The following is a 19,279-nucleotide window of genomic DNA, read 5'->3' as shown; positions in this document are numbered from 1 at the left end:
GCCAATATACCAAAACAGTTGTTCCCATAATAAGTGTTCAGGCTGTTCTTAAAAATATCTAAACTAGTGCTTACTTTATTGTAATTTGGTGGATGGTAATACATAATATCATATACAGACTGACTGACAAAATACAATGTATAACTGCATTATATACAAAGTCGATATCAGAGTTGTCACACTGAAAGAATCACAGTGAACAGTAGAGTTAGAGCACCTTGTGTGGTGGGAAGTAAGGGAGGAAGAGGTTAAGTTATAGGACCAGAAGGAGAGCAGCTCCTATAGTATTGTAATGTGTATTTAGTTCTGACTGGAAAATGGGGTAAGAGGAATGACTTTTAGGATACGAAGGGATAGATTCATGGAGTTTGGGACCAAGGACTAAGAAAGCATGGTTTGCGCTCTGAAGCCTTGTTTGTGGGGTTTGCAGCAAAGCTTCTGAATGGCTAAGACTTTTAAGGTTGCAGGTTGTTCCATCTGTGAGTAGTCTGGAGGCTAGTGGGGGAAGGTAATTTCTTTTTTTTTTACTCAACAAATTTTTATTTTGTTTTTTGAGAAGAAATAAAAAACCAGTAAAATTAGATTACAATTCAATAATAGTAAAAGGAACAAAAACATTATTTACAATATTTACAAGTGACCCAAAGGAGAAACAGTACAATAATAATTAATAAAAAATCCAGAGAAGAAGAAGAGAAAAAAAAAAAAAAAAAGTCCACAAAAGTCTATATCTCTTTGAATTCATATGATGGAGATTGTGTCTAGTTGCATTTCTTCTATGAGTGTAAGTATTTTATTCCAGGGGTTGTCTGACCATTTTCTGGGGAACATTCTTTCTTCCTTGACTTTTATCTCCTTTTGTGCAGTCTCCTTAAGTAGAAATATAAAGTCTTCAAAACACGGAGGAGTTGCAGATTTCCATTTCCTTGTGATACACTTTCTGGCAACCGCCAGAATAGTACATAAAAGATATTGATCTCTTTTATTCATAACTACTAATTCATCTATATTTAAAAAAATTAAAGACTTTGTTAAAACAAATGTATCATTATAAATAGCTTGAAGAAAATTGCCAATTTTCTCCCAAAACGTTTTAATATAATCATAAAATATATGAGACCAATCCGCTTCACAGCTTAAAGAGCATCTCCAACAAATAACATTTTGATTTGAGTTGAATTTAGCTATTTTATTTGGAGTATAAAAGGCTCTATGCAAAAATTTCCAGGTAAAGATTCGCCATGTTTGTGTATTAGAAGTTAGTTTAATGGAGTATAGAAGATTATTTTTACAATCGTTTGACAGATTTGTTGATAAACCTCTAGATATAAAATTCCAAGTGCTTTGATCTATTTTAGCCTTGTAGACTATTAAAATCTTGTATCGTTTAGATGTTGAATTTGGCCAGTTATGGTTATCATAAATCAGTTCTTGAATATAGTTTATAAGTTTTGGCTTAGACTTGAAGGACGAATCATTAATAATTTTGCATAAATTTTAGAGTAGAGTAAAATTTTCTGGAGACTTACTCTGTCTACATTTATTATATTAAATTCATTTGTAACTTGTTGACTAGTTAATGTTTTAAGATTATTTATGCATTGGGCCCAACATATGAGATTATTAGATTCCCAATTAATGAGGGTGTTATCAAGAATTTTCTTTTTAAATTTCTTTGATGTATTAAATGGTAATAACAGTTCAAACCATACTTTTATGTCAGGATTTGAGTTTATAAAGGATCTGAATAAATTATAAATATTATTTAAATATGATAGATTAGTAGGTTTTGTTATGTTATTTTGAAGATTAATGCATAATATATGCCAAAATCTATTTTTGTGAATATAGTGTGATGTATTATTTATTATTTTGTTTTCATTTAAAAAATAATCATATGCAGAGATTTCCAAGCAGAAGAGAAATTTGGATTTACCCAGTTTAAAACTAGTTTAAAAATGGAGGCTTTGATATACGTCTCTATATCTGGAAAATTAATTCCCCCTAATTCCCATGGTCTAATGTGATGAGAAAAAGCAATTCTATTCCTTTTTGGATACCAAAGAAAACATAATAGGCTTTTGCTAATTTCTTTCAGAATTTTTTATTTGGAATTATAGGTATTGCTAGTGCTATATAATTTATTTGTGGTAGAAGAATCATTTTTATTAGCTGCAATCTGTCCTCAAATTTTAGAATCAATTTATTCCAATTTTCCGTCGTGTTCTTATTGAGTTTAAAATTTTATTATAGTTTAGTGTCAGAGTAGTATCTATTTTATCAGATATAATAATTCCTAGATATTCTAAAGTAGAGACTTTTTCTCCAAGTATATGATATCTACTCAAGTGAAGGTCCCCTTTCTGTTAAATAAAATATGTTTTGATTTAGATTTATTAAAACAAAGGCCAGAATTTAGAAAAAATTTTCCACTTGCATTTCTAGTTCATGAAGAGATTCATTATTTGGTGATAAAGTTAGTAGTATATCATCGGCAAACAACATAACCTTGGAGTTAAATTTATTATGAATACTTAAGCCTTCAATTTTTGAGTCACTGTATTGTAATTGCAAATAGCTCTATTGATAAGGCAAAAGAATGGGAGACATAGGACAACCTTGTTTAGTGCCTTTAGTTATTTTGAAAGCTTCTGATGTAAATGGACCTAATTTTACATAGGCCAAATTATCTTTATATATATTCTTTATCATATTAATAAAATTTAGAGGAAACTCAAAAAGTTCTAGAATTCTAAATAAGTAGTCCCAATTCACTGAATCAAATGCTTTTTCTATATCTAGCGTGATTATGAGAGCCTCTATATTATCTCTATTTAATATTTCAATAATGGTTAGGATTCTTTGTATATTGTCATAAGCATGTCTGTCATAGATGAAGCCTGTTTGGTCCTCATTTATGATTTGAGTCAAGGATTTTTTAATTCTATTGACTAATATAGACATAAACAATTTGTAATCGTTATTTAGTAGAGAAATTGGTCTATAAGAGCTACAATGGGAGGGTCCTTGTTCTCTTTTTTATTGGAGTAATTAATGAATATCGCCAGGAAGGTGGAATTATGTTTTGAGCTTGAATTTCATTTAGAGACTTATGAAGTAAAGAAATTGCAGAATTTGGGAATATCTTGTATAATTCCATTATTATTCCATCTATTCCTGGGGCTTTATTATTTTTACTCTCCTTAATTTTGTCATTTATTTCCTTGAGGGAAATGCGTTTTTCAATATCAATTTTTAATTTTTCAGGTAATCTATTTATTATAGGATTGCTAATTTTTGACTCTATTAAAATAGTATTGTCTTTATTGTTTCCAAAATGATTAGTATAATGAAATTTAAAAGCTTCTAGGATATCATTTATGCCTGATACTTTTTTATTACCTTTTCCTTCATGTATAATATTTGTAATATTGTTTTCTATATTTTGCTTCTTTATTCTCATTGCTAAGTTATGTAAGTGTTTTGGAGATGTTGAGAGTGAACTAAATTTTAGTTTTTCCAAAGCCAAATTAGTCTTATGAGTTAAAATTTCATTATATTTTTTATTTAAATCTTCAATTTCTTTTTTTATTACCTGGGAATTCTTTACGTCAGAAGTATTTGTATTAATTTCTGTTATTTGTTTTTGGATACTGTGCAATTCTGATTCCCATTCTTTTGTTTTGTTTTTAAACCAAGATATGATCCTACCATATAAGAAGGCCTTTAGAGTGTCCCATATTATTATATTCTTTTGATCATCAGTAGAATTTATTTCTAAAAAATATTGAATTTCTGAGTCTAGCCATGGTTTACATTGTTTTAATTTAGTAATGTAAGTTGGTATTCTTGAGGCAAAATTTAGTCTTTTAAAATCTATTTGTAATTTAAGGATTAGGGCATTATGATCAGAGAGTGGGCATGGGATGATAGAAAATTTTATTATCTTCCTATTTAAGTCTGGGGATATAAACATTTTATCTATTCTTGTTTTAGTATTAAAACGATAATCACTATGTGAGTATAATAATGAGTTAGATTCTTTGAAACTAAATGTATCAATTAATTTTAAGTTTTCTGTCCATTTCTTAAGGTATTTACCTGTGGAAGAGAGACGTAGGTTCCTCTTGTTGGTTGTTTCAGAACTATCTAGAATACAGTTAAAGTCTCCTCCTACTATTAGAATACCTTTATTTACCCTATTAATTAGCTATATCTGCTTTTTAACTGTAGATAGTCCTATTCCAGGAATCCAATACACATTTACCAGTGTCCAAATTCTATTCTGAAATTTTATTATTACAATTGAAAGTAACCCTTCTTTATCCTCATAGTTGTAAATAATTTGTGGGTTAGTTACACTTTTCTTCCATAAAATTAAAGCTCCCCTAGTTTTTTTTTTTTATATGAGGAGTGAGAGAGAATTAAGTAGTTATTAGGTATCCAGGTGAAGTTGTCATCAGTTTTAAAGTGGGATTCCTGTAGAAATATAACTTGCGCTCTCTGTAATTTTAGATATCGTAGTAAATTTGATCTTTTTATAGTATTATTTAAGCCATTGACATTTAAAGACAACAATGTTATGTCTGTCATTTCTATAGGATATTATATTATAATTTTAAAAGAATACATTGGTAAAGAACTAATATTTATGAGGACCTGTGAAAACATATATGTTAATTTTCCCCTCTTTCCTCTGAGAAGAACACTGAAATGAACAAAACTGTTTCTTTGATAGTTTAACAAATGTTTCAGATTGGGCCACTGAAAAAAATAAAAAGTGAAAAATATTGTAACAACATACTTTATTTGACTGAAAAATAACTTTACTACATAGTTCCACAAACATGAAGTGCACAGCACTTCTAATCTGATTGATCTGATAAGATCAAACAGATTTTCCCTCAACGTCGACAATCGCATGGAAAAGGATATTCAAAGTTGAGCTCCATTAATTGGATCCTGAAGATATCTTAAAATATTAATATTTGATGAAAGAGTGTATCATGCATTAGTACTATGTTCCTTGAGAAATCCACTCAATAAAGTAATTAATCTTTTACTAGAAGTTTGTACTTATACTAGAGTTAATGTTACTTTTTTAATGAATGTTCTAAGTAGATGTCTATTACAGCTGAAGTAAATATTTCAGCTTATCTGCCCTCTATAAATGTGATTATGTTACATGAAGTATGTCAGTTGACCTTCTCTTAACAGAGATAAAATGCATAATAATATATACATTTAGATTATATTTGCATTTATTTTGTTGAACTTCACATTTAAAACAGGTTATTAGTGTGACAGATAGTATTACTATCTTATAGGGACTAGTCCTCTTTTTAATTCTTCCTTAATTACTATTCTAAGTAAATTCTATATAGCCTCTCTGTGTACATATGTATAAATATACTCCTATATCTACACCAAAACATTTTCACATATAAACACACATAAATATTAAATAATCTTAATGGGTTACCTAAAAATGTGTGCAATATAATTGAGAATTTGTGTGAGCACTCTTGAAAGGGTTGGTACCTTGTTACTGCTGGGATATGCCTATTTACTTACCTTATTAACCTTATTAGTAGATTAAGTGGCCCATCAAAAGATGCGTGAATATTGTGAATGAATATTCTTAATTCTTATCTCTAAATCTTACAGCAATTAGTGAAGAGTACCTATATCATTTAACTATATTATTTATGAAGTTTCTTAGGAGTGTGATGGGAGTACACAACATTTCAGACTTGGGGTTGTTGAATATTCAGTAACAGGACTCAAGATTGTTCAATACTTGTTGTAACACATCTTAATACAGTTAATGATTTGAAATAACATGTGCCTGTCACAAAGAATCCATGAATACATAAATACATGAATACATGGGCCTCACCTCATTCACCAAACCCATGTCCAATCCAATGTCAAAACAGTCAAGAACACTACGCTGAGGGTAAAAGCACCTCAACCCCTAAACCCGTTAAATAACTAAACACTAATAAACCTACTATTTTAAAGCTACTAATATTCTCTAGTAATTTGTATAAAACTAAAGTAATTATATATAGCAACTCCAATATTGCCTTGCAGTGAGACAAGCATAGATTTACTGATCATTACTGAAGTGCCATTAAATCTAAAATGCTGTGTAGTGGTTGACTATATCCTGCTTATTACTATACCTAGTATAAGTTCTGCTAACACTTCTATCAGGTATGGTGTGAGGAGGTATGTTATTACTATAGACTTGCACATTACCATCCCACACCATACATAACACTGTTACTGTTTCCAATAAATGAAAACCAAATCTCATACTTTCAAGAAGTCAATCTCAACCAACTAACACCCAACAAAACACAAGTTCAACAAATGAGGAGAGACCCAAATACATACATAGTGTACTGTTTATGTAAACATTTCTCTAAAACTTTATAAGAGCAGCTCATGGATGTGTCATAGTGTCTCCCAAAAAATGTATAGTGTGCACATAAATTACATTTGACCCTAACATATTTCCTTTCCTGTTTTTTCCCCATCTGTGACATAAAAGTGAAAAAAAAAAAAAACTGTTGATATTACTGTATCATTAGGAATCACCGTGAGCATTTATGGCATAGTGGTGTACCCATTAACTGTTAAGGTGAAGGGTAAATACAGCAGATTGTGCTTATCTTCAAAAATAATACAATTTATACATAGAAGTTAGCACTGCACTTATAACTGCAGAGAATGCACATAGCAAATATTGTTACGTAAATAGACATGTTTCCCAATTGCAGGATGTTTTGATTATAGCTTTATTTTATATTATTGGTGTTTTACTAATTCAATTTTAAGGTCCGTGTAGGTGAAATTTCACCAAAATACCAAATAACAAAGTCAGTTCCACATTGCTGCAGGTTAATGCTAGTCCATTATACAGCTCACGATATTAACACTATTTACTAAGTACTTGCAGTATAGGTTACAAACAAAGCAAATTCAGTCATTGCTAAAATTAGCATTAACTGCCAAAACTGAAAAAACTCTCATCAATTAGCTTGCTCTAGGTTATTAAGCTGTAAAGGAAATTAAATTACCTATATGAGAGACAAAAAAAAAACAGGTAAAGAGGTGATATATTACCAACTGTTCATTACTGCATTCGGATGCTTGTAGGCATCTAAAAGCGGAATATTCAGAAGTATTCATGTATCATTCCTGTCAGGTACTGCATTTATAGGCATTTTTTAATTGATAAGTGGGTAAGCTTACCTGACCTAAAATGCCCTTTTACATGGATGACCCAAACGCAGTCTAAATAAGAAGTTCAGTCACACAGTAAGAAAATGGGAGCTATCAAAATCAAACCCTGAGCTACAGTCAGTAACTAATCATGGATACAATCTGGCAGCTCCACTACAATGATTAGTTGGGATTTTATCTCACTTTTAACAGACATAGCGCAGTTGAAAACTGAATTTATGTATTTGTTTGCATTAGTTAACTACACTGCCACACTTTTGGTATTTCCCGACAAGAAGAAAGTAACTAAATGGGCTTTTTTATTTATTTATTTATATATATATATATATATATATATATATATATATATATATATATATATATATATTTTTTTTTTTTTCCCTTTATTTTAAACATGTGTAGCAAACTTTTTCTTTATATGTTATACATTTACCTGTTCGTACTTTTGCTAAAATCTACTCAATTCTTGAACTACTCAGCTTCTGGAGAACAGATTAAAACATAAAGGGGCTAAGAAGTCAGGTCACAGTTAGTATTTTCATTGAATGTTCTAACTGACAAAAAAGACTCTGCAAAAGTGCGCGAAGCGCACCACTCACAAAACTAATGCAGTGTTCTACAAGCCTCAGCTTATAGACATGTTTCTTAACTTATAATGGAATGCTGGGCTATATTAGTGAAGATATGAGGTAACAAAACTGACTAGAAAGCTCGAGGGTATACTATGGAGCAATAATAGTCTCCACCTGTCAATTAGAATGTTAAAACGCTAGAAGGCGATTTTCTGCCTTTTTTTTTTTTTTTTCTCTTCATTACCATTCACTTCCTTCTTACTCTATACAACGCTCTCACATATTCCTGAAGAAATATTCAAGGAATGCCCTTTTTTTAGACAGACTATAAAGAATTGGATTTAATTTAATAAAATTTTGCACAGTAACTATTAATCAATATGTTAATAACTTTATAATAATAGTGGCCTTTCATTTAAATGCTAATACTCTTGTAAGAGTTTAACTAAAGAAAGCTGGAACAGAAAAAAAAAAAAAACACACAACTCTAGCATCTGAAGATTCTATCAAACCACTACCATATTAATATGTTAACATACAGATTATGATACTTCCTAAATAAAGAGAAAACTAATTATGTGACTGAAGTGTAATGAAATTAAGGCTATGCATAAGAATCATACCTTAGTTAATGCTTTGAGAGAAATTGATTCATCAATGTTCTTAACATCAGTTTTTTGTTTTTTTTCCTCACATCAGTCCAAGTGTTTTTTCCCGAGGTTCTCTTTAAGGAGGTTGAATTTGACCAGTCCATTTCATCTGGTAGTAGGATTATATTGTTGTTTTTAATGAAGGAAGTGGCTTCTTCAATGGTGTTGAATGATCTCATGTCATTACTATGCTGAATTCTAATTTTGGCAGGATATGCAAGCTGTGCCTTTATTTTGTTTTGTTTTAAGAATTTCACTAAGGGCCATGTTTTCTTTCTTAGTTCCAAGAGTCTTGGCGAATAGTCATTATCAAATCTTTTTTGGGATAGCTTGTAAATGACTGGGTTTTTTCTCCATGCAGTTTTCAATATCAGTTCTTTGTCCATAAATGACAGAAATTTAACCACTATAGATCTTGGAAAAGATTTAGTTGAGGCAGAAAGTGGTTTTCCGATGGCTCTGTGTGCTCTTTCGATTCCATAAGACAAGCCTTCTTTCAGCCCTAAGATTTCAGGTAGCCATGAATTCAAGAATGAAATGATGTCTTCCCCCTCGGTCTTCTCCGGGACTCCAAAAATTCTTATGTTTGTTCTTCTTTCCCTATTCTCCATATCATCTATTTTGTTTATTAGCCAAGTATTCTGTTGTAATAGAAATTCACTATGAAGCTCTTCTTCTTTTAGCCTTCCATCAATATCATTTAGAGATGACTCAATGTCAGTTATTTTTAATTGTTGCTGCTGCAGAATTTCCTTAAAGACTTCAGTTTGTTTTGGCAACTATCTTTAAGGTTTTCTAGGTTTTCAGTAAACCTGTCCATCTTCAGAGATAAGTCTTGAAGAGTAGTTGATATCAGTTGGATTTCTTTCTTCAGAGAAGAGTCTGAGTGAGAATTCTTAGAGTTACTCATTACTAGACAGCTTAGTTAGTCTTCAGGTTTTTTGACAGGAAAATTTCGGAATTTCTTCTCCAAAGTTGGTAATTCTATTGTTAATAGTTTCACATATAAGATTTATCAAAAATTACTTAGTAATAATAAGATTTTCCTGTTATTTCTAGTATAAATATAAGGAGCTCAAAAACTTGCTGCTATCAGTTAGGCATTAGGCTCCGCCCCCCCCCGGGAAGGTAATTTCTTGATAACTTTAAACAGCTGAGAAATGAGTACAATGTCAACACGTTGTTTATCAATTAACCACTTAGCTTTTTCTTTGCTTTTGCATTGGTGTTCATTTCTCGGGAAGATAGTAATGGGTCTGCATATGTTGTCTAAGATGTTTGAACAGTGAATGCAAATCTTTTATATGCTGCAGCCAGTAAGATACTTTTATTTATGGCATTCTTACAGAGTCTGAAAAGCAAAGGGGAGACCCAATTAGCACAGAACTGGAGAGAGTTGATTTTTGTGTGCATGTATAGTCCAGGTGGAAACAGAAATTTAGGAAGGGATCCAAACAAATCCTAAGGTATGTGAAGGCAGTGATGTTTTCAATAGTTTTATTCAGATTGTCCAGAATTTGCAGAGGTCTAGACCTAGAAGTGAGTTTAGGCCTTGTACTTAAAAGTATTGCTTTTGTGTTGCAGGAGTTAAGCAATAATTGGGATTTATGGACCCATTGAATAAGGATATGAACAATCAGCCTGAAGTTTGAGTTCAAAAGAGGAGGGAGAATGGTTTTAGCAGAACAGTGGCACATCATCAACATAAAGCAGAAGAGGAAGATGGGTTAAGTCTAGTGGGAGTTTATTAATATAGATAAAAAAAGATGACAGGATCCAGAAAAGATCTTTTGGGACTCCTTTCTTATTTGATTTGATGGAGAGTTTGATGTGTTGAAATTCACTGAGATGTGGTGGGTAGAGAGGTAGCTTTTGACCAGGGCAGTGTGTCTTTGCTAATATCTACCAAAGTGAGATGGTCCAGGAGAACTGAGTGATCAATAAGATCAAACGTTCTGGTGTGGTCAATAAAAATGTTTCCGGTACTTAGGCCTTTGTCCATTCCAAGAAGAATATTGTCAGTAAGTGTTCAGACAGCGGCGGATGTACTGCGACCAGAGAAAAATCCATGCTGCTTTTGAGAGGGAAGGTGGTATTATTTGATGCATTGACTGAGTTGCAAGTAAGTTAATTTTTCCAGAATCTTTCCTAGGATAGGGAGTATAGAAATGAGCTAAAATCCTGACATATTGCAGGGACTAGGTTTCTTAGTTAAAGGTTTTGCAATGGCATTTTTCTCGATATGAGGCATAATGCTACTGTATCTATCCAATGCTCTACTGTTCTTTGACAAGGTTTAGCAGGTTGAAATTTCATTGAGCAATAAAAAGCAATCAAAGCTTCAAATCAGTGAAAAATCTTTAAAAAGATGCAACCCCACCCTCACCCCACTGATCCCTCAGACAGGAGATTACTCCTCCCATGCGCCCATTTTTATATAGATCTACTCATACCAGTTTCTGACTTGCACAAACAGGGAAATCAGCAAAGGCCACACAGAGCTCTATTGTTGCTGCTGTAGAAATAAAACATACAGTGGCAAGCATTTTCTATGGAGAATGTTGATAAGAAAGTAAAACACTGGCAATTCTAAACTGACAAGCTAAACCAATGTCCATTTTGAGTTAATCATCAAGCAGGCTAGTCCAGTCATAGTTGTGTTACTAGCTGCAAACCCCTTTCTCCAAGAAAGTAATAATGCAGTATTTGAATGTAGTTGAATGTGTTTTTTGCATATGTCTGATGAAGTGTCTTGGAGAGACATGAAAGAGCTTCTATTTGTTTCACTAAATATATTTTTATTTTACTCCCTAGTGGCCGTGTTTGCGACCTCTTTGTCTTTTACACAATTAATAATGCAGTTAGATGACAGAAGTTAATGAAAACATAATATTTTGACAGAAAGATAGCAACACTGTAGACGTTATTGGTATCTACAATTTCCTTTAACATTTTTTTTTTATCTTTTCTCAAATTTCAATATTTTTTCTGGGTTTTAACCTGTCTGCCTTTGCAGGGCTCTTATAGGAAAGCTGAGAATGCCATGAAAGACTAGTTATATAGAGTTATTCAAAAGCAGTATAAATAAAAACTGAGATGAGCTACAACAGACAATTACGTGTGGCATTCTTATTTAGTACTTGTACACAGTAGATATGTTTCGCTGGGAGCTTTTCTCATGAATACATACCTTTATATATTTTACATTTCAGTTTATTATTTTACTTTTTAGCCCCCCCCCCCCATGTGCCATCTGTGTGACTCTTAGCAATTCACTTAAGCAGCCACTACTCATAGATTGCCACTGAAAACAGGCAGTCGGGTGTAGTGGGTTTACCCAGTTAACAAATAAGTAAAATATATGCTCCATGTTAATCTTTTTTAAAGAACTTGCAGCTCTGCAACACTAAGCTTTATTTATTGGTTTGTCCATTTTTATACAATTATTAGATGTGTAAGTAACAACTCCTTAATGCCGTAGAAGTAAGTGCATTTCATATTTGCATTTGATGACTTGCAGGGAATGTTCCTTCTCTGCTAGATCTTCTGTGTTTTCTCATATTACATTGATTTACAATACATGCTATTGAAAATACTCTATTTAGTGACTATTCAGCAATACAATATCTGTTATGCTCCAGTTTCCTCCCATATTCCAAAGATACGCAGTAGGTGGATTGGACACTCTAAATTAGCCATAGGTATGAGTTTGCATGCAAGAGTGTGGTGTGGAAGAACTACTGCTGTGGACTATTGACCCGATGGTGTAAACCTTGGCTCTAGAGGATTGCCGCTGTTGAAGTGACACCCCAACCCCATGTGCAAAAATGGGAGAAAGGGGTTGGGGATGGATGGATGGATTTTGCACTGTTTTATTGGCAAATATTTGTTAACCTATCCTTTAAAAAGTCATCACTAACTTATTTATTTATTTGTTTGTTTGTTTGTTTGTTTGCATTTGTTTACTGTGAAGATCCACTGGGCCAAGATGAGCCCATCTTCAGTGGAGGCCCAGAGAGAAAAGCTCCACAAGACAGTTATTTACAATACAGTAGTAATACCTGCAGAATAACACAAGTCTTTAGAACACATAGGTTCAACATGATTTAACAGGTGACTAACAGTGCATTGTAAAAGTCCAAAAGTACAAAATATGGAGTTATACACAGGTGCTATGTCTTAGTTAAACAAACTAATTTAGCCTATCAGTAGCTTACATTTTAATGACATAGTATGAATATTAAGATTATACAGTCAGACATTTGCAACCTGTAACTTCACTATTTAGTTCAATAGGTATCCCCACAATATAGGGCTTAAAGAAGCTGCAGTGAAACCAAAGAATGAAAGCAATAAGTTGTAGGTTGAAGGTTTTGATAGACAGAAGAGTAGTTACAGGTGAGGAGAGTGGAGGTCTTGAGGGGTGTAGTATTGGTGCAAGTGCATTGCCATAAGGAGGAAAGATGTTGCTTCAGGGTTTTTTGAAGCCAATTGGATTGCTAGTGGTCCTGATCAATGGTGTGAGAGTGTTCCACAGTCTGGCCATAGTAAAGGAGTGAATCATCTGGCCAGCAGAGAGTTTTGTTTTTAATACTGTTAGGAGTGTCTGGTCTTTAGATCTGAGATATCTGTTTAGGTGATAGTGGGTAAGTAGGGTGATAAGGGCAGGGCAGTTTGCTGGCTTGAAGATGATGTTGTGTGCTGTGATTAATTACAGGTATGAAAGAGAGAGTGGAAGTTTGACCCAGTTTAGAAGGTGTAGCCTTGTTTCTGCATCTCTGCATTAAATAGCAAGTGTTAAAATCAGTTTGTACTTGTTTGCTCAAAGCTGCAGTGAGATAAGCCTTCTGCCATTGCTCTGTTGTGAGATTGAAAAAGATAAGTGCTTATTTTCAATTGTTTTCTGCACTTCTGATTTACTAAAAACATTTAAACTGTGTAGCTGTTTTTTAGACTTTGTGAATTCAGTCCTTGCCTCTGTTCTGATCTTTGTCTCCTTTTTGTTTGTCTGTTTTGTTCTTTTTATTTGTGGCTGTACTTGAAAAACACTAGCATACAGCACAATATCTATTATTGTTTGTGAACTTTGGAGCTTGTAGTGAAATCTTTTGTCTAGAGAGGCCTAGCTGTTTCTTCATGGGGTGGGGGATTCAGTCTGGTCTGATCTAGCTAGAAGCATTACTGCAAGGCTGTTTTTTTTTTTTTTTTTTTTTTTTGATTGGATAATTTGGCTGGTTTCTGTTTCTCTGCCTTAAATAGCAAGTCTTTAAACCAGTTTGTACTTGTTTGCCCAAAGATGCAGTGAGATAGGCCTTCTGCCATTGCTCTGCTGTGAGATTGGAAAAGATAAGTGCTCATTTTCAACTGTTTTCTTCACTTCTGATTTACTAAAAACATTTGCTGCATATCTCTTTAAACTGTGCAACTGTTTTTTAGACTCAGTGAATTCAATCCTTACCTCTTTTCTGATCTTGTGTATCCCAACCACCCACTGTTATGGTATTAAAGCTTGGTGGCTTTGAGTTGCCTGCCTCTGGTATAAATTTGATATTGGGCACTCCCCCCAGTACCTTTACATCAGCTCATTCTACTGAGTACAGTGAGCAAAGTTGTGAAGGCCCACCCCTTTAACTTCTTAACCTTGAATTACCTTCGGTCTCCTCACTTTCTACTAAAAATAAATAAATAAATAAAATAAAACTGTGCCTCTTCCTACTTTATTTTGCTGCTTGTGCTTAGGAGTTCAACGGCATTTATTTTGCCGCATTTATTACTGCTTGTCAGATTAAACTGATCAGTCACAGCATGAAGTTATGGGAAAGAGTAGTGGAAGCTAGGTTAAGAAAGGAGGTGATGATTAGTGATCAGCAGTATGGTTTCATGCCAGGGAAGATCACTACAGATGCGATGTTTGCTCTGAGAGTGTTGATGGAGAAGTACAGAGAAGGTCAGAAGGAGTTGCATTGTGTCTTTGTGGATTTAGAGAAAGCATATGACAGGGTGCATAGAGAGGAGTTGTGGTATTGTATGAGGAAGTTGGAAGTGTGAGAGAAGTATGTAAGAGTGGTACAGGATATGTACAAGGGTAGTGTGACAGCGGTGAGGTCTGCGGTGGGAGTGACGGATGCGTTTTAGGTGGAGGTGGGATTACATCAAGGATCAGCTCTGAGCCCTTTCTTATTTACAATGGTGATGGACAGGTTGACAGACGAGATCAGACAGGAGTCCCCGTGGACTATAATGTTTGCAGATGACATTGTGATCTGTAGTGAGAGTAGGGAACAGGTGAAGGAGACCCTGGAAAGGTGGAGATATGATCTAGAGAGAAGAGGAATGAAGGTCAGCATAACTAAGACAGAATATATGTGTGTGAATGAGAGGGAGGACAGAGGAATGGTGAGGATGCAGGGAGTAGAGGTGGCAAAGGTGAATGAGTTTAAGTACTTGGGATCAACAGTTCAGAGTAATGGTGAGTGTGGAAGAGAGGTGAAGAAGAGAGTACAGGCAGGATGGAGTGGATGGAGAAGAGTGTCAGGAGTGATTTGTGACAGATGAGTACCAGTAAGGGTGAAAGGGAAGGTCTACAAGAGGGTAGTGAGACCAGATATGTTATACGGGTTGGAGACAGTGGCATTGACATAAAGGCAGGAGTCAGAGCTTGACGTGGCAGAGTTGAAGATGTTAAGATTTGAACTGGGTGTGATGAGGGTGGACAGGATTAGGAATTAGTATATTAGAGGGTCAGCCCAGGTTGGAAGGTTTGGAGACAAAGCCAGATAGGCATGATTACATTGGTTTGGACATATGCTGAGGAGGGATGCAGAGTATATTGGGAAAAAGATGCTAAGGATGAATCTGCCAGGTAACAGGAAAAGAGGAAGGCCTAAGATAAGGTTTATGGATGTGGTGAGAGAGGACATGCAGGCGGTTGATGTGATAGAGCAAGACGCAAAGGACAGGAAGAAATGGAAACAGTTGATCTGCTGTGGTGAACCCTAACGGGAGCAGCCGAAAGAAGAAGAAGAAGAAGTAGCCTTATTAAATTGATGACAGTATTTGACTGAATTGTTGCTTTATTTAAGCTGTTTTTTTACTGTTGTAATTGTGAGCTACTGTTTTAAAGCAATTTACTGATTAACTATGTTTCATTGCTATCTACCACACTTTATTACTGTTTAGCTGCATTTTACTGCATTCCATTACTGTTTAACTGTATATTTTCATACTGTGAGTTCTGATCTTTTGTCTGTAAGTGGTTGATCTGTGCTTCTTTATGAGTTTTTTACTGTGTTTTTAACCTTAAATTGAGTAGCATAGTCTAGATACAGGTTTACTACATCCAAAGCTTCAGCTGCATGTTTTTTAACCCTTTATGAGGTATTCCAGCTACAAATTTTCCCTTAGTAACACTTGTGTGATCATCTACTAGTACTACTGTTAGACCTTCCACCCTTTACCCTCTTAGCCCTTTCTGGCCTCTCCCCCTCAGTTTCTGACAAATATGGATAGACAATTTCCTACATTTTGTCCTGCATGTCTGGTTGATATGGGCATCCTGAGACAGTGTAGCAACTGCCTCATGTACATGGACAACCCTCTACTACTACCACCTAGGAACACAATTTATGAGAGGTGCATTTACATCAAGCACATAGTGTCATTGCTTTCTTCCCCACAAGCCAGTATATCTGGCATTGAGAAGGTTGTCAACATGAACACCACACCTCAAACACCACCCACACCTACACAACACCCCCCCACATATGTGGAGGTCCTCAACAAAAACATACTCAAACAAAAGAGACCTCCGAGGAAAAAACACATGCAAACTCCACTGACCACCACACCACATACCACACATAGTCCACACACCTGTGTCTCACAACCACTAAGGCCTAAACATAAACCCAAAACATTAGTCATAGAAGACTGCATTGTGAGACACACACATGTGCCCCTCACCAGGCTGGATAAGGAAAAAGTCATGGTTAGTTGTTTGTCGGGTGCCATAATCTGCCATGTCACCTATGCACTCAAGTGTCTCAACAGATACTATTATGACTCTGTCATAGTCCATGTTGGCATGAATGACATGAGATGTACCTCCCTGGACTATATGAAGAGAGGCATGCTCGAGTTCGCTGCATATGTGTCCCAGGCAGGTATGTTCTTAGCCTTAAGCAGCATTCTACTGTCACCCAGAATAATGCCTCAGTACAAACAAAAAATGATTGACTTTAACAATTGGCTTAGTTTCTGGTGTCATTACAGGGGGATCCAGTACCTGACAGCCTCGGATGACATGGCTGACAGACCACAATGCTTTGCCAGAGATGGCCGGGATCGGTCTCTCTTGGGCTTCAGGCTCCTGACAACGGCTCTTGTCTCCCCCATAGTGCCTTTCTTAGACAATGCCATGAGGTCAAAACTACCAACATGAAAATGTCATGAAAATGTAAATTAAAGGTGATGCTGCTAAATGCTAGGAGTCTAAACATGAAACTGCACTCATTGCAAGCATTCTTAACCCTGAAAGATGCTGATATTTGTGCAGTCAGAATAACCTGGTTCAAAGCTGCAGAAAGTACCCCAGCCATACCAGGCTACTCATCCCATCATACATTCAGACCCCAAACTGTGACAGCAAAGCAAAAGGAGGTGGAATTGCAATATATATAAAAGACATGCACACCTCCAGGCTAGTCAAACAGTATGATGCACAGGAAACATTCCTGGTGCAGTTAACAATTGACAAGACCCCTATTCAAACCATAGCTAGCTATAGGCCTCCAATTTTGACTTAAGATGCCCAGTCCACTTATCTGGACCTCTTCAAATCAAGATTCAACATTTTACCCTGATCTTGGGTGACTTTAACTATCCAACCATAGAGTGTAAGAAATACTCATTCCAAAACACAAATGCCCAGAGACTCCTTGATTTCTTCAATGCAAATGCCTTGGACCAGTTGATCGACATCTCCACAAAAGATGAAAATATATTAGACTTGGTATTAACCAACATGAGTAACCACTGTAGCATCCCTACAGTGTCATCATCCCTGGTAAGATCCAACCACAAAGCGGTCACTTTGAAAGTCACCATTTTCTCCGACCCCCTCCCTCCCGCCCAGCTAGGGTAAAGCAAAAAAACTTCTCCAAAGCTGATTACAGCCTCCTGAGGGAAGGTATAAACAGCTTCAAAGCTCCTCCCCTCCATAGGAACTGGCACATATGTCCAACCTACACCAAAGTACTATATGAGCATTTATATAGCTGCATGGAATCAGGAATACCTGACAGGATGAAATCCTCCTCCTCAAGGAAGTGAAAACCTGTGTGGTGAACATCTGCAATAAATAAACTCTATAATAAAAGAAAAAAATTGCTATCCAGGACCAAGAAAGAGCAGTTCCCTAATTGGAAGCAATCTCTCCTTAGCCTGAACAAGCAAATAAGAACACTAGTGACATCCTCCAAAGCAAACTTCAAGTCCAAACTGGCCACATCTACTAAAGACAATCATAAGGCCTTCTTCACATATGTCCACAATCTCAAGGGAAGCACCCAGATCTGCTCAGGACTGGTGGTCAAGGACACCACATACACAAATGCTGTAGATATAGCCAACTTGCTGGCAGACAGCTTCAGTGAAAACTTCATCCCTCTGTCTCCCCCATCAGTAAAACAGGACATCCCCAGTACCTCCCCCCACCCCTTATCTCTAGGGAGCAAGTCATCATTGCCCACTAAAAGGCAAAAAGTACAGCTTCCATGGGACCCAATAACATCCCAGGCTGCATCCTACATAAACTCAGGCAGGAACGTGCAGTACCTTTAGGCACCCTATTCAACCAAAGCCCGAGTACCGGCTTCATCCCAGCCAAGTGGAGGACAGCCACTTTCATCCCTTTGCACAAAGGTGGAGTGTCCACCAATCCAGGAAATTATAAACCCATCAGCCAACTAGCTTGATCTCGATCCCACACAGTTTGGTTTCATCAAGGGGGGTCATGACTGTTAAATTTGGTCAACTTCTTTGAGACAGTCACCAAGGCCATGGACGAGGGGAAAATGGTGCACATCACCTACCTTGACCTGCCCAAAGCTTTTGATACTATTCTCCACTCAGGTATAATAGATAAACTCTCTCAACTAGACATCAATCCATATGTTACCAGATGGGTAGCAAAGTGGCTCACTGATATTACCCACCTAGTCAAAATAGGGGAAGTGACCTCAAGCAGTAGACCCATAATGAGCAGTGTACCCCAGGGTTTGGTCTTGGGGTCTCTGCTGTTTTGGATATACTTTTATGAGGTGCAGGCCAAAACCTGCGGGCTAGGGCTGACCAAGTTTGCAGATGACTGCAATCTGGGTGCTGTCATCAATTCCCGTAATGATGTGGACATTCTTCAACAGGGTCTCACCCAAACAAATTATTGGTTCCAGAAACATGGCCTCAAACTGAATGCCAAAAAATGCATCATCATCCTATTTGGGGAGAGAGAAGTCCACACAAATTATCACTTTGATAATAAGGTCTTAAGCAAGCAATCCGTTGTGAAGGACTTTGGTACCCAGGTTGATAGCAAACTGACTTTTGACCACCATATTGCCTCCATTGTGCAGAACACTTTCTACATGGCCCACCTCATTAGTAAGGGTATTATCCAGGCACAAGGTGGTCATAACATCCCTGTATTCTTCCATTATAAGAGCCATTATTGAGTACAATGCCCCTTTTGGCATGTACCTCAAAACGCACATGCAGCAGCTGAAGAGACCACAGAGGTTCCTCACC

This window comes from Protopterus annectens, chromosome 15.part0 (assembly GCF_019279795.1).
Source record: "Protopterus annectens isolate FY-2018-M chromosome 15.part0, PAN1.0, whole genome shotgun sequence".
Classification (NCBI taxonomy): domain Eukaryota; kingdom Metazoa; phylum Chordata; order Ceratodontiformes; family Protopteridae; genus Protopterus; species Protopterus annectens.
Note: the sequence above shows the minus strand (reverse complement) of the source record.